A 27,426-nucleotide genomic window follows, 5' to 3' on the forward strand; every position below is an offset into this window, starting at 1 on the left:
TTGCAAATAACAGTTTTACTGCGATTTACCTTAGCAGCTATCACTCGCTGTGACAAACCTTGCTTATGGAATCCTAGAATTCGACAGCGCTCAACTTCGGTTATTTTTTATTTTTTTTTTTGCTTTAGGCATGGTAACACCTTTACACAGTGACTGCTAATCTCAAACTGAACTAAAAACATGGTAAATGTTTCGTTTAGGTCCACCTCCACAATTTTCTTTAAAATGACGACATTTATATGGTTTTCGACTATGCTGAATACGAAAATCGCATTGAAATGTTGCAGAGATAAGTAGTTATCAAGATAGTAAAAAAATGCATTATGCACGATAATTTTGGCGGCCATTTTTTACGCGCATGCGCGCGCCCTAAGCAATCAGAATTTTACACGAAGGAAAAAAACCAAATGGCCGCTAAAATTACCGTGCATAATGCATTTTTTTCTATCTTGATAACTACTTATCTCTGCAACATTTCAATGCGATTTTCGTATTCAGCATAGTCGAAAACCTATAAATGTCGTCATTTTAAAGAAAATTGTGGAGGTGGACCTAAACGAAACATTTACCAAAAACATTTGTATTACGATAAATCTAACAATTTATACCTTTGGTCTGATAATTTTGATCATGTCTAAAATGCCTAATTTAATAAAAATGTAAATTTCTAAATGAAATTTTGGGAATGTGCATTTTGTTTCCATAAACTTTTTAGATTGTAGTATTAGTAACCTTAAGTGGGAAGAGTTTAAAAACTATCCTTAAAAGTTTCTTTGTAAAGATTTAAGTGGTCTTAAATTCTTGATCAGTAGTGTACATACATATATATATATATATATATATATATATATATATATATATATATATATATATATATATATGTGTGTATGTATACGTATGTATATACAAACAAATATAGATATATATACACATAGATACATATATATATATGCATGCACATACATGTATATATATGTATATGGTATATGTTCATACATATAAAGATACATACATCTATATATATACAGATATATACATATAAATACATGTACATATATACATATTAATATATACATACATGTGCATACATGTACATATATACATATATACATAAACATATACATACAAATTTATATATACATGTATATTTGTGCATATAAATGCATATATATACATACATATACATGCATTTTATATATATGTACATACATATATACATATATATATACACACGTATACATACATATATATACATTTATATGCATATATACATAAATATTCATATACATACATATATACACATACGTACATGTATATGTACATATACATAAATGTATACACATATAAATACACATATATACATATACGTATATATATATATATGTATATATATATATGTGTGTGTGTGTGTGTGTGTGTGTGTGTGTGTGTGTGTGTGTGATTGCAACGTCTTGTCAGACAAGTGCCGCTTCCTCAGACACTTAAAGTCCATGAGCCCAAACATGACTTCCATCGCCACAGGACCATTTTAATAGACAAATGCCTGAGTATCTATACACAGATAATGTTACAGAGTCTTGGCTTTGTACGACAGCTAAGTCTCTCTCTCGGTTCAAAATGTTGAGGTCCAGCAAGAAGAAAGAGCAAGATAACCAGCAACAAGTTAAACTGCAGACTAGCTTAATGCGGGTACTGATCTCCCGCTTTATGTTCTTTTTTAATCAGAGATTTGCTTCTCCTAGAAAGGTTGCCTTCACCACGGCTTACGGGAGCCTTCTCCACCCCAACGCACACATGTATACTCACAAACACACACGGTGCTAGTTGGCCGTTGACCCGAAAAAGGGTTAATTCGCCCCTTTGTAACGTCTTGTTTTTAATTATTCAGGGAGACTAGCCATCCTCTTCACCAAACAAGTCTGGTGGGGGAACCAGTTAAGGCACCGGTGACCCGACCATGAGGCAGGTAGTACTGGGTTACATGGTACCAGTAGCATATGACATGAACTGACATATATATATATATATATATATATATATATATATATATATATATATATATATATATATATACATACCCATATATGCACATACACATACATGTGTACAGATATATGTGCATATACATACATGTATACATGTACATACATATATATACGTACATATACATACATATATATACATATATATACATCTACATATATAGTCTTTGAAGTTTTTAACCTTTAAAACTATACAAAAAATATTTTTTATCATTCTTTTTATCATATATATAGACATATACACATGTAAACATTAAAATACTTATATATATATACATATATATAAATACATACGTATATATATGCACACATATACATATATATGCATATATATGCATAATCTGCAAACGTGTATCTATAAATATACATACTTATATATGTATACATATACATACATGTATATATACACATACATGTATATACATACATATACATACATACGTATATTAATTATGTGTATATATACACGTATTTATATATATTCGTATATATAGACATACATATATATATATACATACGTACATATACACACATATAAATAATGATATATATATACATATAACTATATACACGTATAAATACGTATATATATTTATACGCATACATTCATATATATGCATCTATTTAGATATATGTATATATACGTATATATATGTGTATATATACATATATATAAAATATACATACACGCAAGTCTATATATATGTATGTCTATAAAAGTTTGTATATAAACATATAAGTATACAGACGTATATATATATATATATATATATATATATATATATATGCATATATATATATATATACGTACGTATACGCATACAAATGTATATATACAAATATTTATATATAGTACGTATATACATATGTATGTTGGTTGGTTGCTTTTGTTTTACGGCATATCAACCATTTTCGGGTTATTTAATGCCGAATCCAAAGATTTTGAAGAAAAATTTTTTTAATAGAGTATATTTGTTGTTTTCACGTCGGTTTCTATTTAACCCATAGTTGGAACCCTAACAGGTACTACCACTCTGGGTCAGAGTGGACCTGGGAGCAATGGTAATTAAAGGGTGGCTTCACACACCCCAAAGCCCACAAGCTGGGGCCTCACCACTGGATATAGTTTAAGGTCATATCCAGGACCCCGCTTGAGAGACTTTTACCCTCTGCAGGGGGGCAGTCGGCGTATTCTAATACCCCACCGACAGGGCCACATATGTATGTATATACATATGTATGTATATATATATATGTATGTGTATATGCATGCGTACATATATACTATGTATATATATATATATATATATATATATATATATATATATATATATGTATGTACTTATACATATGTCTACATATACGCATATATATATACAGATATGTGATTATATATGTGTATATATACACGTATTTATATATATTCGTATATATAGACGTATATATAATTATATTTCCATATATAGTTGTATACGTATATATAGTTATGTACGAATATAAAGGTATATATATATCTATATATATATATATATATACGTATATATACACATATATACATACGTAAATATAAAGCTATATATACACAGACGTATATGTACATACATTTATATACATATGTAGATATACATACATGCATATACATACGTGTATATACATAAGTATATATACATAAGTATATATATACATATATTTGTACGTAGGTATATATACATACACATAGATATTCATGCATACTTGTATACGTATAACTATACTTACGTATTTATTTGCACACGTATATATACACATACGTATTTATATAAATTTATACATACATTTATACATGTATAAATGCATATATACATACATGTATTATGGCTTCCTTCAGTCTTGACAGACAATGGATACCCACTAAGTCGACATTGTTGAATACCTGTGGCAAGTGGAGGTTCAGGTCGACTGGAAAAAATGACGACAAAAACGGAAAGACATACAGCGCGTTTCTTCAGATGCTGCACTTCAATTTCTTGTTCTGTGTCGGTGGAGGAGAAATCCTTCACGACTGAGACAATTTTAATTTTTTGGCCCTTTTCTCCTCATTAAAAAACGACCCTGGTGTCTACAGCGCGTAGCCTTCACAAATTATCACCCATCATCTGGTATTTGTCAGACTCAAAGTTGCTTCACTTTCGTGATCTGAAGAGAACCGCCGAACCGGTGTGTCAATGTGGTTCTGCCATACATATACATATGTGTGTGTGTTGTGTGTGTGTGTGTGTGTGTATGTGTGAGAGAGAGAGAGAGAGAGAGAGAGAGAGAATATTATACTGCGTTAAAGACCCCAGTTTCCGAGAAGACAATTATAAACAGAGGCGGAAGGGCGTCTTCCAATGGATACCAGTTATTTTCCCTCTTTGTCTTTTGTCATTTCGCATTTTAAAATCAGATTTATGTGGGATCACTTGAAGTAGTAGGACGTCGTACGATTAGGTTCTGCAAATTAGGTAACAGTGTTTACTTCCGATGTATCTCAAATACCGGAACTCGTGTAAATCCGCGAAATCCCCAACGTTCTTGTGCGAAGATGAATGCAAACAGGCTGCATTATCGAGAGATGTGTTCGAAAACGAGCACGTTTTACCATGGGTCAAAGGTCAGAGAAGGGTATTGTTTAATACTTTTCCGCCTTGTTTATCTTAGATTCCGTCCACGATGGTTCAAACGTATTTTGAATCGAAGTGACTATTCGCAGCCGGCTGCGGCTATTCTAAAATGCTATTCGCAGCCGGCCGGCGGCGAAACCGGAAGTTGTCGAGTCGACGGTATTGATCTCAAAATTATAAAAAAAAAAACCTTACCAGAAATTTATATTCACTTTATTGAAAAGAGCATACAATTTCACATTGAACCTGAAAATTACGTAAAAATTGAACTAATAGAAAAATTTAGATCGATTTTTAAAGTTAAAAAAGTTTTTAAAAAGTTAACTCGTAAAAATCAATGTATTTGTATACGTAAAAAAATGGCTGCTTGTAACATCGGAGAAACGCGCTTAGACATTTTGTAAACATTGTTTTTAAAAAATAAAAAAATAATACTTCTATTATGTTTTAAACGACTGTAATAGTTTATTTTGGAAGTATATTTCATAAGGAAAATAAACAACCCACTTTAAAAACAGAAATTACGAGTTTTATATATTTTATTCGCAGTTTTTTGTTGGGGGTGTCAAAAATTCCGCCTAAAATTCTGATACACCTAGCGGGCGGGCAACGAAGCCTGTAAAATGGCGACAGGTAGAGCCAGTCTCCAGGGGTTAATACCATCTAAACGGTAAATTTGCTGTGGGGTTGATTATCAGATTCGTTGTCAGCGAACCGAAAACCTGTGTAAGAAGGCAGGACTAAAGTGATCGGTGTTATGAAAGAATGGTAATATCGCGGTTCAAAAATATCAGTAAATACGCTAATTTTATTAAAAATAAACTTTGCCAAAAAACACAAATTATTTACTAAAAACAAAAATATTTCGCAACTGAGCAAGTGATAAGCCACGCCCATGCCGTTCTCTGCATGAGTACCCCAAATTCTCCGCTGTGTTAGTAATGAAAAACTAAAACAAATAATTAAAATGAAAAGACATGTTAAATTCTCCGCTCAAAATAAAAAATGGGAGAGAGAAAAATTAAATTCGCCACTGTGTTGGTAATTAAAAATTAAAACAACTTATTTTTTACTTGTAAACTGGTTTATTAATTGTAGAAAACAAAAATAAACGGGAGAAAAAAGCAGCTCAAAATGAAAGAAATTGTTAAATTCTATTACAAAAGAAAACAAATTATTTTTACAATTCTAGCCAAGAATTTACTTAAGATTTGTCTGACGTCACTTCCGGTTAGCTGATGCGACCGGCTGCGAATAGCATTTTAGAATAGCCGCAGCCGGCTGCGAATATCAACGGCCTTTTGAATATAAGCATATGTTCCAAAAGAGATTTGCGCACACGCTCCTTTCGTACAAAAGAAAATATAACAGTAAAAAACGTAATAAAAAAAAACTCTTACCGTAATTTGTTCCAAAATAAAATCAAAACTTTATATATATATATATAGAGAGAGAGAGAGCGAGAGAGCGAGAGAGCGAGAGAGAGAGAGCGAGAGAGAGGGAGAGAGAGAGAGAGAGAGAGAAAGAGAGAGAGAGAGAGAAAACTAGAGCTCGAATAAAAGCTGACAAACAAAAGTCTCCAATATTTATATTTTTTTCTTTGTTAAAATGAAACCGTCTACCCGTAAATTGGAACAGCATTTGTTTATTTCTACGTAAAAGTTTCTGATTGGCTGAAATTTACAGGGCATAACTGATGTACTTGTTAGGCCAGTTTATTAGCAATCAATTGTTGTGTTTTTTGTTTTTTTTTTCCACATGTAACAACTGTTGACAAATTTAGTGAAATATTCTGAGAAAGCAAACTGTTTTGAATTATTCTTATAAACGCAGATATAAAATTAAATAAAGGATTTATTTATAAAAAGCAAATTTTCAATCGTAAACAGCGTCGATGAACAGTTTAACCAACTACCTGTCTATGTAACTCTATACGCGGATTATTTTCAGCTGACTTCATAAGTCTATAATAAGTCCGGGTCATTGATTTTAAATGTAAACAAGTTTTTGCTGGGTCGTTTCGTTAAATACAATATTCAGTGACCTATATCCTCGAGGCGTCTTCAAGTCTTGAAAACAGTGACTCGCGTGAAAAAAAAAAAAAAAAAAAAAGAAGAAAAAAAAGGGGGTGATGTCCCGATAATTAGTGATTGTACACTCTCCCAAGACAAGGCATAAGTCTTGGGATATGTGCTGCTGCTGCTGCTGCTGTGATACAGGGATAAGCGCCCTTTTAAGGGAGCTCGAATTTCCTACATTTTAAAACGTTGAATATGAATTTTGTTTTCCTCGTGGGGAGACGAGTAAAATCAAGATAATAGTGTTCCTATTTACTTGCCTCCCCACGATGGCAGAGTTAGACACAAGGTCGGTTTTTAATGTCAGGAAAATTCAGCTCCCTAAATAGGGACACTCTGGATAGGAACAAAAATAAAAATTATCTTAGTCCAGAAGGATATCTCCTCCATTGATCGAGGGTAGAAAATGTGAAAAGTAGTATCAGAACAGATACTACACTTTGTGATTTTTATCTTTATTTTCTGCAAATGTAAAAATGACAGATGTTAAACAACAAAAAAATAAAAAAATAATTAAATAAATAAAAATAAAACAAAACAATTAGGCACAAGGCCAACTCCAAAAAATCGGGAGGGTCAATTCACGCCTCTCATTTTGAAATGTCTATTAAAAAGTAAATAATTAATTTATGTTTAATAGTTTTATATATCACAAATTGAAGAGAAAAGGTCAATAAATAATATATTCAAATTTAAAACAAAAAAAAAATCCCTTTTTTAGAAATTTACCTGTAAAGTCCGAAGTTTAAAACCTTTTTTTTTTTAAAAAAACACATTGTTTTTTTTTTGTTTTTTTTTTTTAATAAAACCTTGGTCCTTGCTCCTTTAATTGAAAAAAAAATTAGGGCTTGAATTACATTTTTCGAGGAGTTATAAGCTTGGAAAGATGGGGTGGAATTATTCACTATTTTCACGAAATTTCTGACACTGCTGTTGTGAGTCCGTAGTCATCCTTGTTACTGTGTTTATTTACTTGTCTAAGGAGTTCCCCTAGCTAAAGTTCTCAAATGCAACAATCACTCCTGGGGTTGTCTTACTTACTGTTCCCATTCCAAAATCAAAGCGATTATTTATTTATTTATTTATTTATGTGGCGGTGGCGGATGTAAACGAGCTCCCCCCACCTACCGTAAAATAAATTCCTTTCCGCGTTTTCTTATTTTTCTGCGGATTATCGTCAATAACAGACTTAACTTTCATATTAGCAAAGATTTTTTTTTAAATCTATTTAATGACTTTTAACTTGGGGACCACTTTAAAATTATAACGCTCCATTAAATTGATACCCCACTTTTCGGTTACTCAGCAAAACTCTCTTTATTAAGATATTTTTGGAATACTATTCCCAAAATAACTGGATTCGGCATTAAATAACCCACAAAGGGTTGATATGCCGTAAAAAAAAAAAAAGGAAGCTATTTTTGTTGTGCAAAAGAAAAAGTTAATAGAATGTTATAATTTAAAAGCGATCCACAACTAAATGAACATTAAATTAACTTTTTCTTTATTTTTATTTTTTATTTTTTCTGCGAATGCGAAAGCTACGTCTGTTCGACGATAATTTTATGGCAGGTGGGAAGCTCGTTCAGATCCACCACGTATTTATTTATTTTTATTTGTTTTTTTATTTGTTTATTTTTGTAAATTATTTATTAATTTTTCATTTTTAGTTCTTTACACTTTATTTCTATGCAAAAGGCCAAGATGGTGTACTTACTGGTGATGTCACCTCGAAATGTAACTACAGCAACCAGTTAAAAAATGCATGTCGTCAATGAAATATAAGTTAACAAGTTGTTGATAAAGTACACCTTTTACACCTCAAATTAAAATTAGTTTTTTTAATTTGAGGTGTAAAAGATGTAGACACGGAAGATACAAAAAAAAAAAAAAAAAAAAAAAAAAAAAAAAAATATCCGACCATAACACCGGGAGCACAAGTTAATATACATCTTTTACACCTCAAATTAAAAAAACTAAAGTTCAAATTAAAAAAACACAACTTCAAATTAAAAAACACAACTTCAAATTAAAAAAACTAAACTTCAAATTAAAATACACAACTTCAAATTAAAAAAATCCAAGTTCAAATTAAATTAAAATTTTATTACATGATAGATAAACCATTTATTCTCCAACAGGGAGGTCCTCTTCCCTGAGACATCTAGCGTGATGGCGTTGAACCCGATTACAGAATGCCTGAGACATGGCAGGAGTTACCACTTGGTAGGCTCGGTCGATGGCGGTCTCCACAAGACGAAGACGGTGCTCCACTTTTGTGATATCTTCCGGTTGTGGCACATGTATAACGCTCGGTAGATCCCTCTTGATGACGGCTTTGATGGCTGACCAGGCCATTTCGATGGGGTTGAGAGCCGGGCTGTATGGAGGCAAGCGAATAAACTCCACTTCTGCAAAAGCTGCCTGGTCGTGTAGTTGTTCCACTCGGGAATGGCACGGGGCGTTGTCAATTACCAAGGCTACCTGTCCGGCATCATATCCCATTGCGAAGACAGAATTGAGTAGTTCTGCAACCCATTGGTTGACATCCGGGTGCTTGTAGGCGCCACGCCTGCGGGTGAAGTTGATGAGTCCCTGTTGACTAATACCAGCAACCATGTGAATATTTGGACCTTTCGAGCCTGGAACATGTAGCACCACTCTCTGGCCCCTCGCGGATCGTCCAACGGTCCGAGTACAAAATAAGTTCACGTTTGACTCATCCAAATACACCACATGTTTACCAGCTCCCAATGCGGCCATAACCCTTTCTACATAGATACGACGTTTTACCTTATTCTCCGGAGTGTTGACATTCTCGGCTTGCTTGTGAACCCGTTTTACAGTGAAGAGTCTACCATCGAGATGGTTATTTATGGTAGTAACGCTGATTGGGGGGTTGATTCCATGCATCTCCGAAATCTTCAAGGCCAACTCCTTGAGAGTGATGGTAGGATCTTCTCCGATTATATCAAGCATGTTGTTGACCATGTCCGGATTCACTTTCCCATGTCGCCTTCCACCCCGCGGCTTATCCTCCACGTCTTGCCCCTTGGCCTGTTTATTCACCCAGGCGTACGCGGTGTTCCTATTTATCCCACAGTTCTCTGCGACAGTTGTCCAGTCCCTGCTATTTCGAGCGGCTTCCAGAATCCGACGCTTAGGAGAATTTCGATTGCGTTTGTACTGACCACGTACTGTGCCTCTCTTGACTCCTCTACTTGATCGCACAACTACCGGAGATCCATTGTTATTTTCCATATTTTAAATTATTGTAATGTTAATTGTTAGAAACTTTTCTTTTTTTATTGTTGCGAGCAACTACAAGTAATAGTGGGTAATTTGCATAAGTGATGTTATGCAAATTACCTTACAAAGTTTGAGTATGAATAATTCTAACATAATGTCACGTGCTTTTAAATTGAACTTGGGTTTATTTAATTTGATGTTGTCTTTTTTTAATTTGAAGTTATGTTTTTTAATTTGAAGTTTAGTTTTTTTAATTTGAAGTTGTGTTTTTTAATTTGAAGTTGTGCTTTTTTTATTTGAGGTGTAAAAGGTGTAGATAGAAGTATTTTCCTTCTGTTGTATGACATTACCCCACCCACTCCTATGCCTCTTTCACATTCCCACCTTTCCTCTCTTATTTGTATTTGACGCAGCATTCAGCATGGTTTGATTGACCCGGTTTCCTCGTTTACTTCCACGACATTCAATACCATAGCAACCCAGGCATGATTGTCTTGTGAAGTCCACTCTAAATAGCGGCGTAGATCTACTGTTACAGTGAGAGAAAGCTCGTTGCCATCCAGCATCGAGTGTTTCTTATTGGCTATGATTTACAAGGCGTGAGGTGTGTGTGTGTAGTTGCTAGGTAAGTTCACTAGCGAACAGTCTGCTTGCTAAGTCGTAAACATCTATCTTAAAATTTAGTGAAATAGAGAAATCTGTTTGGAATTTAGTGAAATAGAGAAATCTTTATTCTTTAAAGGCCAAGAAAAGGGTATTTACTTGCTCCTCCATCGAACAAATTGGGCACAAGGCCGATTTTTAATGTGAGGAGTGAAGGCGAAATGGGGACCAACTCCCCGGGGAGTAGGGGAGCTGGATAGTGACAATTGGTATGAAGGGTTATCCTTACATTGACCAAGGTCTTATATGTGGGGGTTCCCCCCACATATGGTCTTTGCTTGCAGTATCTGCCGGGACAGATACTACACTTTTAGATATTAAATCCTTTATTCATGTTAAAAATACATTGAAAATCAACAATGAACAAAAAACTTAGGCACATGGCCAACTCAAAAGGGGGGATTGTGGAGGTCGTTGATCATCCTTGTCACTCCAGAACTAAACAAAATCAAAAGTTTCTCCCAGCTAGTATCTTCTTTCACCATAATACCGCATTCACCCTTTCATACTGGGGGACGTCCTACTTAACTCCCAATTTTTAAAACATTTTTTATTGACGTGTAAAAACAAAAAAGATAACAATAAAAATTCATTTATGTCGAAGGGGTGGAACAAAAGGTGATTCCCAGGACCCTCCCAACCCCGTCTAGTTGATAGACTGCCCATTCCACTAGGTTTGTATAAGGAACCTCGCTCAGAGTAATATGTGCATATATTTACGCAAACCTCACAATATATTGTGGGTGGTAAGATTTTGATCAAAAGATTTTGATTTCATTGGTAGTTTAAAATCAATATTTATGATTTTACAAGCTGAACGTCCGGCGTTGCCCGGTCGTACAATACGCTTAAACGTGATATTTTAATTTATGCAGATTGCGTATGTATCATTATAGAATCAATCCTCTATTGAATCTCTATATATAAATTCGTATTCCTCTCTGCTTGTTTGTTTGTTGACAATTTGATTAATCTATATACCTATAAAAGTGAAAATGTCTCTGTGTGTGTGTGTGTGTGTGTGTGTGTGTGTGTGTGTGTGTGTGTGTGTGTGTCTGTGTACATTTCCCTACGCAATAACTCTGTAAATTTTCAGTCTACAGACTCGAAATTTGATATACAGGGTATTGAGATTTGGGAAAATATTTGTAATCCGTTTTCGGCCAGAAATTCGGCTGTTCAGAGGTCAAAGTTCAACAATTCGACCTTTGAGAACCCTACCAAACTCCTCCGCTAATTTTGGGTATAAACACTTGAAATTTTAGATATAGGTTCCTTGGACATGAATCTAACTTAATGACTTGATTTGAGCCCCAAAACAATAAATGTTAAGGGGTCATAATAAGGGTCAAAGTTAAAAAAAAAAAAAATGACCCCTGCGGTCTCTACTAAATTAGCCAGACAATTTCTGGTCTAAACATTTGAGATAGGGCAAGCTTTTTAATCGCTTTGGGTCGAAAATTTGAGCTACCGATATATAAATGTATGTATGTATGTATGTATGTTTGCATGCCTGCCTAACCTTTCGACAGAGGTGACGGATTTTCACAAGATCAGTATCGTTTTGAAGCTCGACCCTCCAGGCGACAAATACCCCAAAATATGCTAAAAACATTAATATCTTCACCCTCAACTGGGCTCTTTTCTACATGGAGGGATCGCTTTTTTCGCAACTCATCCCCTCTTTTCGATTGTCTAGCCTTAATTTAAACCTGCGTCACTTCCGGTTTGACGGTGGCCGTAACAGCAAAGACGTCACGTTTTTTCCCTCCTTCACAGTACGGGTTCGAGCCTGCCTTCCTACTACCACTTTTTTTCTAAACACACACCTCCAAACACCCGGGCAACGTCGGGCTGAAATGCTAGTATATACAAAAATCCTTTACTTTACTCTTTCATTTATTTATTTCTGTATATAGTATGATTCTTGCAAAAATATACAATTAAGAGATCAGCTCATTTGCATATGACATTAAGAAAAATCGATTTTATTAAATAGCGGTATCTTAGTTAATGTCTATAGCGAGAGAATTGTGTTATGTTTCTATTTAAAATCGTTATTTAATGAATTTTAAACAATAATTATATTGAGAATATATTTAATTTAATTAATTTTGAATTATTATTCCAACATCGATTAAAAAAAAAAACTTTTAGAGCTATTTGCCCCTTCGAATCTTCCGAACATTTCATTGGTTTGTTTTTATCATTTTTTAAACGGCTATACAGAAATCGGTACATTTTTACACCTAAAAAATAATAAAGATCTACTGCCCCCCCCCCTATGTTAATCTCATCCATTACAAACTTAAATTTCTAATTAAAACAAATGTAAATTTTTACGACGTGACCCAGCGTCTTTAACTCCTTAAAAATTTAAGACCTACCTTGGGGGGGGGGCTAATACGTTTAAACACTCTTTATAAATAATATGAAAGAAGAAATTAAAAAAAAGAAGAAAATTAGAGTGGTGGATAATTTTTCTATATAAATTTAACGCAAAATGAGCACCCACTTTTTGGCCACAAAGCATTCAATGAAAACTGTAATCTCTAGCATTTTTTTTTTCAAGATTGGCGATCGAGGAGGGGACAAAACATGAAAAATACAATTTGTTTTTTTTTGGGGGGGGGCGGGAATTACATTTGAAACATAAAATAACGATAAATTTGATTAATTTTTATGACACCATTCTGTACTTTCACGTAACAATTTTATAAAAAAAAACGAACCTCAAAATATGACAAATTCCATATTTTTGGAGGGGGGAGGATTACATTATAAACATATAATGACGAAAAATTTAATTTAATCGTTTTTTGAATTAATTCTTGGTAAATGTTCATTTTTCTTTTAGGGTTCTGTCTACATGGCTAATTTTTTTTTTCTCGATCGAACGAGCATTCGCTGCTATTTTTATTGAAACAAAAGTTGTAATGATTTATTTGTAATTATTTTTTTTCGAGGAGGGGGGGCGTTCTTTCCAGGGCTCAATAGTTTCTTCTCTTTGTATTCCTTCTGCCGAAATATCTGGTGGAGAGAGTATCACGTACTTCTTCTTGGGGGGGCGATTACATTTACATGTTTTCATCCATTCTTTTATTTTTGGAATTCTTGTGGGGGTATACGTTGCCAATGATGAAAATGATTAGTATAAGAGGTATGTTCCAAACGGAACTTCATGTCAACCAGGGTAACGCCGGGTACCCATGCTAGTATTATATATATACGAGGAATAATTTGCCTGGGGGACTAATCCGAAACAAAAAAATGATAATAATGTAGTTCGAATTCCTTCTGTGTTTGTTTACAATATCACGTCAGCTGACATTTGGGCTTGACAATGAATGTCCTGGAAATTCACTTCTGAATGAATTTTAATTTTAAATTAAAATATGCAAACAACGAAATCATTTGCGGTGATTTTTAATGGTACCTCTTCTTTTATTGTAAATTGAATTCATAAATAAGAAAAAAAAAGAAAATCAAATAAAATGGTGAGATACAACCGGGATGGAAAACGGGATCATTCGACCTGTGGTCGAATAGCTCTACCACTGAGTTATGTTTTCTAGATGTCAACAAATCTTTTATTTTTCTATGAACAAATTATTCGTTGACATTTTATTTTCTCCCTAACCGGTGCAACTTCTATAATTTGTTTTTTTTATCTATAAGAAAAAAAAGACTATTTTTAGGATCGAATTTTTTTCAATTTTCGACACTTATCGGCGAATTTCTGCATAAAATATATCTATAAACATTGCCAGATATGTAAATTATTTTTGTGTGAAATTTTTAAAAGATAGGCTCAACTATTTCGAACATATAAAGAAGGAACTCTCTCTCTCTCTCTCTCTCTCTTTCACACACACACACACACACACACACACACACACACACACACACAAAGTGCCTCTTATACAATAGTAAATCATTTGGCACCAGCAATCGAAAATTAAGTTTTAAACAAACAGGAGAAAGACAATTAAAACTATCGCTTTGAGGCGTTGGAAAATAAGCACATTTTTCCCGATTTTGAAACCGATTCTGATACTACCAAAATCCCGACATTTCGGATTCCCGATTCCGATCAATCGTCCTAACACTAGTGTCAACTTACGGGTGCATTAGTAATTCTTCAGGCCTGAATTTTTTCATGAATTATAGTTGTTCGGAGCAGCACTCAGCAGTTGTCTTAAACGTTGTTATTATATCATTTTTGCTTAGACAAGTATACAGAAGTAAACGCACATGGCATCTGCCGAAACAAACATAAGTACACAATTTCCCATTTTTCCTTTAACTTTCTCGGACTCTTTAAGTCTCATTTTTTAGGAAGAGTGAATAAGAAGTCCTTGAAAACTGAAACTATTTTAATTTGTATATATCACAATCCAGAGGTTCCATTTGTGTTGAGTTGTGTTTTCCCAACAATATAAAAATCTACTTTGCAGGGCGGTAAGTAACTGACGTTACGGATAAAGTCGGAATGTTTTACCTTAGCGACATCAAATTAATCATCAATAAGATATGTACGAATATGAAGTGAATGAAAATATCGAAAAAAGGTTTTATTGTACGTGTCCGTTATGGAACGAAGTCCTCCGAAAAAAAAATTCACTTAATTTCAGCAAGTAGTTTCTTTTTTTACAGCGAAACAACTATTTGTTATGATACCGAGCAAAAGGTTCGATTTTTAGGAAGAAAAGCTAATATTAAAGATGGGGAGGGAGTGTCGGCGCTTTAACTGGAGTTATCTCTTCGTGGCGTGTTCAAAAGTTTCGGAGATGGCTGACTTAAACGCGCTCTCATAAAAAAACGTGTTTTTTTCCGCTGTAAAAAAAAAAAAAAAAAAAAAAGCTCGATCAAATTAAGTGAAATTTTTTTTCCGGAGATCTTCAGTCCAAAACGGATACGTAAAATATAACTTTTTTTGCGATATTTTAATTTTTAATGTCTTGATTAAACTGTACTAGTACCTAATGTCCGTTGCATTTAACCTATACAGTGGGGGCAATAAGTATTCGATACAAAGCAAAAAGTTAATTTATTTTTATTACGCGAAAACAAAAACAATAACAAAGTGCTGTTCTTATGTATTTTTGTATGATAAATACGAATATCGTATCCAAAAATATACAAAAATACATAAGAATACCATTTGGTTATTGTTTTGTTTTCATGTAATAAAAATTTATTGACTTTTTTCTTTGTATCGGATACTTATTACACTCAAATGATATTGACTTAAATAAGATAAATTAATACGTACCAATAAATACCCAGAAAGTAATATTATGCTACATAGTTCAATACAACTGATAAAAACACATTGCAAGAAACAATCTTTAAATTACCCTTCAGACTAGCACTTATTATTATTGCTCTTCCTTTTTTTTTTTGCCCTGTTTTCTTTTTTTTTCGAATGTTCCCTTTTTCCATACCGTTTATCCACAGTTGCTAGATTGACTGTGTCGGATAGCGGGGTATCAAATTATCGATGAATAATGTTTGGGTTGAGCTGGACTGAAACGATGACGTGGACAGGTCGACATGTTATTTTGAGGGGATAACAAATACTTGTACACGAAGGGTGGGGCTTCAAACGACGAGAGGTGATAATGTTCCAATGATGTAGAGTTAGACATATGTTCTTTGGTGATGAATGATGGGATTGCATATAAAAACAAGTCTATATAATAGGCAAAGTCTGTAAACATTTAAGAGTCCGATAGACATTTAATATAACAGTAACAACCAAGACAAATCCACACACCTGTTTCTTTGAAAGATGGCACTACATAAAGGTATATTTCATATAACATTCACACACCGTATCAGCATTTCGAAAATTACAACGTTTTGACATCACGTTTTGGATCTTGACGTCACCGGCTTCCATAGTGTTTCTCCTCGACTTCTTCGACTGAATTTCTCGACTGCCTTGTCCTTCTAACTAACGTCCGTGGATATATTAAAACTATTTCATTTTGATTACGTCATTTGCACGTCCACAAAGAATCCTATCAGCCGATATCTGTATCACGTATTTAGGTATTATTATTGTTAACGCACATTCCTTTTTCTGAAAACATATTTGTTTTTTATTTATTTAAAATTCCTTTTTGTTATTGTTTATAGAATCTAGTCAAGTTAAATTCCTAAAACGTCATTTAATCATATTTGTCTTTGAATTGTATTTTTCTCTTTAAAACAGATCTAATTCAATCTACACGATAATAATAATAATAATAATAATAATAATAATAATAATAATAATAATAATAATAATAATAATAATTCTGATTTCGTTTATCAAAGTCTCCCTGGAAAGGGATGGAATTCATTTCCTGAGGATTTCCCTTAATCCTGGCTCCAAACCAGGAGCTTCAAAAATCAAGGGTTTTCCCAAGTATGTTAGGCCGCCTAAAACATCGGGGATTCGTAGTTTTTTCAATTGTCCTTCCAGACGACTTGATACTACTCCTAGCATACCTACTACGATCGGGATTATTTGTGTTTTAACCCCGTGTATACGCCTTATTTCCAAGACCAATGGAGCATAATTGCTCCACTTCTCGTTCTCCTCTCACATTCCTGTTCCAAGGTACTGAAAAGTCTACAATCTGCCAGTTTTTTGAGACCTTGTCAATGACGACCAAATCCGGACGATTATGTTCCTATTGCTGGGTCGTTATAACACTTTTGCCCCACCATACCTCTACCTTGCCATCCTCACTTATTCTCACTTCATCAGGCACCTCCTCAAACAACTTTTCAGCACACTTCACGCCAACCTTCTTACAATATATCCGGAGTTCCATGCGATCGTGTCTTTTGTGGTACTCTCTCTGGTTAATCCACTACACCCTGTTGCAAGTCGCGCAATTGACTAAGAGGTCTTACCACAAATCCGGCATTCTGCAGCAATTTCCTCTCCTAGAACCACTTTTTTTAACAATTGTGTTCCTAATGCCTGCTCTTGTGCTGCACAAACAAAAACTTCAGTACTATTAGCCAGATATCCAGCTCTAAGCTATTGCAATGAACAGTCACTTCTGCTATATCCTGGAAGAACCTTCCGTGCATTTTCTTCCCAGCTAGTTCCTCTTCCCTTTCTCTGTCCATACGTTTCACATAATAAGCCTTGATCTCACATACCTCCCCTTCATTGGCCACAACCTTAAGCATCCACTCCTCACTTCTACCACATGCTCCTTCAACGACATCTCCTCATTTCTAACACAATCGTTTACATTTTTCAATCCTCTCCCACCGTCTTTCCTCTTTTGATACAGTTTCGCTACGCTACATCGAATGTGAAACATACCTAACATTGCTACAACTTTTCTTGGCATGCAACTCCTTGTTAGACCATTTTAAAATTCTCGCACTATATCTTAAAACACTAACTGTCTATGCATTCACCGCTTTCATTAGGTTTCCTCCATGCAATTTCGACTTTGAAATTAGTTTCACTCTTCTAAGATACTCCTTTCTCCTCCAGTTCTCTGTTCATGATTCCTACACCATCCAACACTCTCAAATACTTATACCCTGTATCTTCTATTTCTTTCATAATTTCTCCATTTGGCAGTACTATTCCATTCGAATGAACCTTTACTCCCCTTTTCATCACCAACACCGCACATTTACTAATCCTAAACTCCATCCCGATGTCTTCCGAGTATGTCCCAAGGAGCTCTACCAGTCTCTCCATTTTCTTTTCATTTCTACCGAATATATTCAAATCATACATAAAGTAGAAGATTCAGGCGTCTTTCACCAGATCCAAAGTTATACTCCAGTCCCTCTCTTTCTCTCTTCAAGAGGATGCTTACTGGCATCATTATCATTACAAAAAGAAGTGGAGATAACGAATCTCCTTGGAATATTCCACGATTAATGCTAACCTGCCCCATCACCTCTCTGTTTGCTATCAGCACCGTTTTCTATTGAGCCATACTTGTCTCCAAAAGCTCTACCACATTCCTAGCAAACTTCATCATCAATAGCGTTTCACGGATCCATGAATGAGGAACCATGTAATAAGCCTTTCTGTAATCGATCCATGCTGCACTCAGATTCCTCTTTGCATCCTGCATTACTGCCTTATCAATCAGTAATTGCTCCTTGGTACCTCTCGAGCCTTTCCGACACCAAGGAAAACACCATTACTCACAAGCTGTCCATAATTTTTTCGGCAAAGATTTCAGTAAACAGTTTCCACATTAGTGGTAGACATGTAATTGGTCTATAATTGCTGGCATCTGTTCCCTTTATATGATATTTCCAAATCAGTGTTGTCCTTCCATTAACAAGCCAATCAGGGACATCTCCCGACTCTACAACCCTTTGCAGGACAGCAGCTATAGGTGTGTGAAGGCATTGGAACTGTTTGAACCAGAAGCCCATCACTCCATCTGGACCAGGTGCCTTCCAGTTTGTCATCCTTCGTATGCCAGCCTTCATGTCATCAATGGTTATCTCAACGTTCTTCATCTGCTGCATTCCTGATGGCCTTTCTGAGACCTCTCCCAACCAGCTACCTTTCTTATTATATCGCCCTTCGACAGACCAAATCCCACTCCAGAACATCCTGGCATCATCTGCATTTGGAGTGTTGTTATTTCCTGCCTGTTTTCTACTATTTAATTCTTGATACAGCTGAGACTAATCGTTTCAGAAAAGGTTGTTCTGCCGAAACGCAGCACTTTTTCCAACAAAGTTCCTAATTTTCATACCACCAGTGTGGACCTTCTCTTTCAACATTATTAGAACGTTCATCCTTCCCTTTTCCCGTAATCCATACTTCCTTTCAAGCTCGTTCTTGGCTTTCTGTCCTAGTTTAACTCCTTTTCTTATTTTTTCGATTCTACCAATGTCTTTCCGCCACCGTTTAATACTTTCTCCAAGTCACCTCTGCCACTGTCGCCTTCTATTCTTCATTTCTTTCTTTTTCTTCTGTAATAAACCAAGAAGATTCGCAATAACGCATGACTCTGCATACAGAAGCCTGTTAAGTTCCGTAATTGATATGTTCTTTCTTATAATGATGTGAATTACTCCTTGAACTATTTTTACCTCACTTTTCACCTTCCGCCTAACACTACTCTTCATACTTGGAATATCTATGATCTCGTCTCCAATAAGAACCTCTCTTAACTTCTGAAGTACTTGTTTTTCTACAGAAGTCAAAGGTCGAACTTCATCACCACTTCTCCATACATCTGCTCCTTCTACTGGTTCCATTGTCTCAGAGTCAATGATCACATCTGCCCTAGATCCTTAAACTCCTTCTCATCATTTCCCCTAATAATAGGATTCCATTCCTCCTCAGTTGCCCGCCTCCCATCATAGCTTATATTTCCCTTCTGCACTTCCACTCTCTCACCAGAGCTAGTTACATCAATTTACTGTTGCCATTCATTTAATTCTTAACCAACCGTTCAATCGCTTTCCTTACAATTACAGAAAGAAGGTTGTTATTTTTAATTTGTTTTAACTGGGATACCAAATTCACGACACTTCTAGCTCCACCTCCTCCACTCTTCCTTCACTTTTCGGATATATCCACCAGATTTGCGACTTCCATTCTTACAAAGCATTTCCACAGTACTCTTCTGTCCTCATACGTCCATGGTTTTTGACATTTCCTGTTCCAACTCCCTTCGTGTCTTGGAACCCTCTCTGCTAATTTTCACTGTCCCTACATCCACCCACATCCTCAGAATTTCGAACAGTTGTATGATGACGACAGAACCCACCATGTTGATCAGTGGGACACCTGCCGGACGTGAGATCATCGCAAGATGTTCCAGCCTCATTCACATCGTTATTTTCAATATTTTAATTTGACATTCTCCCATAAATGGGGTTAGTGAATTTTAGGTTGCACCACCACCGATAGTTTTATTGAAACATCATCTCTAGGAGGGTTCCTCACAAAGGTTAAAGATTCCCTCCTGATCTTTCTCCTCCACCACCGCAACTATTACCACCACCACCAACAACAACAGAAATAAAATTTATAATGATAATAGTAATACTAATATCGGGAGTAATGATAATAGTAGTAACAACAACAATAGCAATGACAGCAAAAACAACACCAATAACAATAACAGCTACAATAATAATAATAATAAATTACTACTACTACTATTACTACTTCTAATATTAATACTACTAATAATAGAACAATAATAATAATAGCAATAATAGTAATAACCAATAATATTAATTGATTGGGAATGGTTTCCCCTCCTCTCTCTCCCCTCTTTTCCTGTCTTTTCGTATTAATTCGAACATTGAAATTATTCCAAATATAAGATAAATAAATAAATAAATAAATAATAATAATAATAATAATAATAATAATAATAATAATAATAATAATATTGCTCAGATAAATCGGCGACAGCCTGAATGTGCTAATATGTAACAGGCTGAATGAAAGCCAAAATTCGCGAGTTTTACTTTTTTTAAAAGCTTGTAGTTCGTCAGCGCATTCACAATTCCGACAAAAAGGAAGTTTCTAGCGAATATCAAATTCACGTGCAGTAACCAGTCAAACACACACACACACATTATATATATGCATATATATATATATATATATATATATGTATATATATATATATATGTATATATATATATATATATATATATACTAGCAGGCCGCTCGGCATTGCTCGGTCATAAAATACGCTTAAATATAATATTTTAATTCATGCAGATTTTGTATTTATTATTATAGAGCCAATTCTCTATCGAGTTTTATATTGTACCTAATAGATATTAATACCACCCCCAAGCTAATTATTAAAATATATCGTCTTTTATGTAATATGTAATTGAGGTTAATTTTGCATCAATCTGCTATTATATAAAAAGAACTTTCTTTGCGTGGATGTATTTGTGTTTCTGTGTGAGTTCGGTCCCTATAGATTCCGAAACGGATGGACCGATTTTTAGGAAATTTCACATAAATCTGCTTTAGGTATCTGGCAGTGTCTTTAGATCAGGTTTATATTGGAATATCTTCCATGAGTATCGATCATCGACACAATCTGATGAAAGTATGAACAGGTGAGTTTGACCAAAGTTAACACCTTATACAGCCTAACACCACAAGTACATTTGAGATGTTTTATCATCACAAACGCTGAAATCAACAGTATATTCTTTGAAATGACAGGGGCCAATCCGAAATGAATATTTTTGTATAAAGCATAATTACACCATGATACTTGACTTTCATTTTAAAGTTAAATTTAAACAATTATTACCGCACAAGCAGAAAAGTCAGGAAAATAAAATCAATAGTAGGTTCTTTTATATGAAACACGCAGATGACTGTTTGTTTAGGGCACAATTGAAATATGATACTTGACTTTTTTTATTTTAAACTTTAATTCCAGCTGTTATATATAAAAATAATTTTATGAAATCTACAGTGCAATGGAGGCTACAATATACTTCGGACTACCTCACTTCGGACTACCTCACTATGGAGAAGCATGCGATGATTCCTCTCGATGCAACACAATGGGTCCTCAACTAGAGCAGGCAATCAATCGATTTGATTGAAAAATGGGAGAGTCCACTGAGTTCGATTACAATAAAAATATGAGAGTATGCTAATATATATATATATATATATATATATATATATATATATATATATATATATATATATTCAATTGATATTTACAATTCTTGGCAGTATCTTTTTCGTAGCAAAAAAAATCAATCATTTAATTATTATATCATTTCAAAATGGCGTAATGGAAACATATTACAAGGTATTTACAGCTTCTCTTTCAATTGTCGGATTTTAATCATATTTAAACGCATTTTATTCATTTATGATGGAGTGATTGTTGTTATTTCTTCTAACGAGTTACGGGCAAATAGGATTCACTAATTGATATAATAATTAAATGATTGATTTTGTGCTACGAGACAGATACTGTCAAGAATTGTAAATGTCAACTGAATTAAAGGAATAAATTATAAGATGGTCAACATCATGAACTTTGGAAGATAAACTTTTGTCATTCATTCATTATATTAGCCTGTAATTACATTGAGTATCTTAAATAAGGGTTGGTATATATTATAAGTTGATTCCCACAGAAATATATATATATATATATATATATATATATATATATATATAAAGCTGAACGTATATATATATATATATATATATATATATATATATATATATATATATATATAAAGCTGAACGTATATATATATATATATATATATATATATATATATATATATATATATATATATAAAGCTGAACGTCTGTGTGTGTGTGTCTGGTCACGAATAAGCTCCTATATGGTTGACTATTATAGAAAACTGATCACATATAATGATAGAAGATGTATCGAGACACAGGAATGAGCATGTTTGATCAGGCAGAATGATGATTCATTAAAATTGTGGAGTCTGCGTTTGCGCCTGGTCCACAAAGTATGGAAATAAAAAAATTAAAAATTAAAAAAAAACGTTTACAAGTATTTTTGATATAGATGTACATAATAATACCTTGCTAAGTATGTTTTAACTTAAATAGGGATGGTATAATAAAATTGTGGGGTCTGCGTTAGCGCCTGGCTTATATAGAATGGAAATAGGCACAAACCTTAAGAAAGACTTTTCATATCTATCTGCGTAAGTATACTTTGATAATTATATTTCAGTTTGAAGAAATATGGTATAATAAAATTATGGGGTGTTCGTTCGCGCCTGACCTCCAAAGAATGGAAATATGTCACAAAGTTTAACAAGGTTTTTTAATGTAGATCCACAGAATATTGTGATAAGTGTATCAGTGTGAATAGGTATGGTATAATAAATTATGGGGTTTATCTATTTTATTCTTACTTTCATCATATTTTGCTTTGGTTTTGATACCACCAAATTCGAAGCTATCTCTTTACAACCCTTTCTTTTCATAACCTATCATACTTTCATAAATCAGAGTTATGATATGACTTTCCATTTCTTGTAATAAATAATTTTACCAAGAATTCTTCGTAAGTTTTGTTTTCGGTTTCGATTAGAGCTGATGGCACTCAAGTCATACATACATACATACATATATATATATATGTATATATATATATATATATATATATATATATATATATATACATATACACATACATACATACATACATATATACATACACACACACACATATATATATATATATATTGCTTTTTTTATAAGTTTTGGTTTCGGTTTCGATTTAAGGTGATGCACCCAAGTCATATGAATATATATTTTATATTTTTTAAATTACACTTTTATAATATACAAGAATCGATAGAAAATTAATTCTATAATAATATATTCGAAATCTGCATGAAGTAAAATATCATATTTAAGCGTATTTTACGATCGGGCAAAGCCGCGCACCCCTGCTAGCTTAGATAACTACTTTTGCAATTTTAACAAAAAAGCTACAATAATATCAGGGCGTCTCCATTTACGCTGAACACAGAATGTCAACATCAATATATTACATATGAATGTGTCCCCTGTGGAATTTTCACAGGTCCCACGTCTATACTATAACATTATATTGTTTTTGTAGCAAGCATCAAAATTAAAGTTTGGAACAAACCCATTGAAGCATATTACCACCTGCGGCATGACAAATATGTGACCGAGCCGTAAAGTAAATAGAAATACAAGTAGTTATATAAAAAAAAACTTTAAAGACTGAGCCAATTTTTTTTCTAATCTAGTCTTTTAGGGGAACTAGTTTTTCCCAAATTTAACTGGTGTTACCAGATCAGGTTGTCTGTAGATATTAGCTTCCTGAGCCGAAATGCAACTAACATTGATGCTTTTTTTTTTTTAAATTTTGTTGTGTTGGGCTCAATATAACATAAAATATCTTACCTGCTTCTCGTAGGTATGTTTGCAACATATGGTGAAAGAATGGAATAATTATGAACAAATAAGAAAATCACTCGCTTATATAACGATATACGTTTATTATGGACACCCACACACGCACACACACGTAACGACAATTCGAACATAATAGATGAAAGGTTAGAAGTTCAAGTATGATAACAGGAACGAACGGGAATGATGCTCATTTTCCATTTTGAAAGTCACTCCCTTTTTCCCTCCATTCATTACTTCCGGTCGTTGGTCTCGCGAGAAATTGCGAGAATTTAAAGTCTAGGACTCGGGACAAGGGGAGGCAACTTTGCCCAAAGAAGTAAAGAATTACTTCTCTTACATTATACTTCTGTATCGTCCTAACACTTTTGCAAAACTTAATTATATTCTCCAAACCAAAAACAACCCACCTTTCCCCCTCTTTTTCGTTTCCCCGTTTCCCTCTTCTCTTTCCATCTCCCCAACTTCCTCACTAGTATCTTAACTTGAAATTTAGCAAACATTAATACTGTAACCCTATTCCCTCTCCCATTGCAAAACTCATTCATGTTCTGCATGGCTCGGAACAAAAACGATAAAATCCACTATAAAACAACCAAATGTTAGAAATTCGCTCAATATATGTTACTGTGACATAAGTTGACATATATTCGGTGTTTTTTTAATAGTATTTTGTCTAGTTTATTATTTATAACAGCCTTTTCCAAACTTACCATGTTAAAGAGAGTGTCGGGCGCCATTTTGAATTTTCCAATACATCGGTAAACACTGCATGCTTTTCGATCTGAATAAACATGTTACATTGAATAAAAACAGAAAAAATATATCCAGTTCGGTAGAAAAGCAACTTATCTTGCCTTTGATAACATTTATTTGTTATATATTTGTTTTTTGACAACTTTTTCGAATGTATGTGTACAGTAATACAAACCCAATAATCTCTATCTATTTATCTATTTATCTATCTATCTATCTATCTATCTATCTATCTATTTATCTATCTACCTATCTGTGATATAAAAGGAACATTGTGTATGTGTCTGTGACTGTGTGTCTATGGACTGGAAAAAGGCTGGCCATATTTTTATGAAATTTCACACAAATGTACTTTACGTGCCTGGCAGTGTTCTTAGATGGGTTTCTATCGAAATATCTCTTATGTAATATGTAATAGGTCGGACACAAGAAAGTATCGATCTATCTATTTAGTTATCTATTTCTGTGTTGAATACTGGATGTTATTTTAAAAGGTACCAAATATGAGAGTATGTTACATTGTCCTTATTTAGATGACGACTTATATATTTGTTGTTAGTAAGAGTCTCAGAATGATAGAGACAGTCTTAGAAGTGTTCATGTTGTTCAGATATAAAGACAGGTCTTATATATAACGAGACAGACAGGTAGGGTACAGGAGAACCAAGCCTGTAATTCAATGAGAGGAGATTTATGAATCTCTTGATAGATAGACTGAGAGGGCGTTTGACATATACTTTTTGACAGTTGTACATTTTTATAAACATAAAGTTCATATTAATACAATTTCACTTTACCTTTGTTTTGGTAGAATGACACAACACAAGACGGCAGTTATAAAAACACATAATGATACGTTTATTTCTTCGACCGGTCGGACATGATTCTGTATTTCAGGGATTCAAAGTTGTTTCCATGGTTACCTCGAAAATCTGTCGCTTCCCAGAGGGTGCCTTGACTCTTCTAGCTTCTCCCGTCTAACTCTTCTCGCAACTTCCCTCTGACTGATCCTGATTCTGACTTATCTAACTAAATTCATAACTCATGACGTCACAGCATGACCAGCACGTGCCTCTCAGACAAATGGCATGGCATGCCTCCGTGTTTAAGCATGCATTGTTATTCACATGTTTCTTACAAAGCCGACCCTCTAACCTAATCTTCGTAACCCACTTTACAAATAACATTTTCCATTGTCCATTTTTAAATTCCTTATTTTAATTTGAATTTTTATAACAGAAACAAAATTCATCATAACATTCCTTTTTCAATAAACAGATATCTAACTATTTTGTGTGAGCTAAACAATGGCAATTCCACATTCCTTATTTTCAATAACATTCTGTATTTATTTTAACTTATGATTGGAATTCTCAATTTCAAATCTAGCTTCGCAAGTTCGAATCCTTGACTATCCTATTTCATATTTACTCACAAGAACAAACTGCTGTTATTGTAACATCTGTATCTATCCAACTAAACAAATGGACGGGAGGTGAATATGAAGAATATTTATAAAATCTGTCAAAATATGGTAAAATCACATCATAGAAATGTTTACTGGAAGGGCTGGTCAGCTGATCAGATCTACGTGTGAGTCACGTGATCAGTTTAGCTGGAGATTGGGAATTGAAATTTGGACGTTCAGCAGAGCGGACGGTTAAACAGATCGTTTCCCCCCCCCGCATTCATCAGGGAAAAGGCTGACGTGTCTCAGAACGGAAACCTAGAAGTAACCCCGCAAAGCAAAGATATTCACTTTCCATTCTTCTGGGATCGACATCTGGAAAGTGGATAAAAACCATATAAAACCAATGATCGTCTTAGAGTCAATGTGTCCATCCAAACAGGTTCCAGCCTCCCCTCAACGAACAAGATGAATCCCAGGTGGACAAGATCAACGACGCATGAAGTTAAGGTATGTCTGAAATACAGGTATCACACACACATAAGCACATGCATATGAACAAGTAGATATGAATCTATCATAAATAGACTGTAACACAACAATTCTAGGGTTTAAATAGTACAGAAGCAATGACAGACATTTA

The 27,426-nt window shown here is 34.0% G+C and overlaps 2 protein-coding genes across 12 annotated transcripts in view; one reads left to right on the forward strand and one right to left on the reverse strand.

Annotated features, from left to right (window-relative positions):
• Positions 1-27,426, forward strand: part of LOC145256299 (organic anion transporter 3-like) — a 324,435-nt gene that overhangs the window by 190,142 nt on the left and 106,867 nt on the right. The gene's annotated exons all lie outside the window — the stretch shown is intronic.
• Positions 1-27,426, reverse strand: part of LOC145256297 (uncharacterized) — an 85,634-nt gene that overhangs the window by 51,028 nt on the left and 7,180 nt on the right. Inside the window, exon 1 of one of the 9 annotated variants that reach the window (XM_080115022.1) lies at positions 6,085-6,289. The exons of 6 other annotated variants lie outside the window; for them this stretch is intronic. The gene's annotated coding sequence lies outside the window, so the exon portion shown is untranslated. Of the gene's footprint in view, positions 1-3,888; positions 3,913-6,084; positions 6,290-27,426 lie in introns of those variants that run through there. 2 more of the 9 variants (XM_080115018.1, XM_080115020.1) reach the window with 2 other exon arrangements.

This window comes from Euprymna scolopes, chromosome 32 (assembly GCF_053919585.1).
Source record: "Euprymna scolopes isolate OS-2025 chromosome 32, ASM5391958v1, whole genome shotgun sequence".
NCBI lineage: Eukaryota > Metazoa > Mollusca > Cephalopoda > Sepiida > Sepiolidae > Euprymna > Euprymna scolopes.